Raw genomic sequence first — 350 nt, 5'->3', positions numbered from 1 at the left:
TATGGTTTGTGGGTGTTTTTCGATTGGCGCATTGCAGATTGTCGCCTTTTCTGTCACTTCGTTTCTGAGCATTGTGTTTTAGAAGGTCTATCAGAACAGTAATTGGTTGGATCTACTTTTCAGTCATGCCAGATGGTCTGGGCACCTGACCTGGTTTCATTCGCGGGAGTAGCTGGATGCTCGCTTGTCTTTTTGTCTGATAAGTAATCAATTGGTTTCAATTCTGCTAGTCAGTATCGTTGCCGCCGGCATGCTGGAGATGTTAGCTAGGGATGAGAAGGAGGCAGGCTGTCTCTCTCTCTCTCTCTCTCTCTCTCTCTCTCTCTCTCTCTCTCTCTCTCTCTCTCTCT

This window comes from Priapulus caudatus, unplaced genomic scaffold, assembly GCF_000485595.1.
Source record: "Priapulus caudatus unplaced genomic scaffold, Priapulus_caudatus-5.0.1 Scaffold4163, whole genome shotgun sequence".
Taxonomy (NCBI): Eukaryota; Metazoa; Priapulida; class Priapulimorpha; order Priapulimorphida; family Priapulidae; genus Priapulus; species Priapulus caudatus.
This window is presented reverse-complemented; position numbering follows the sequence as displayed.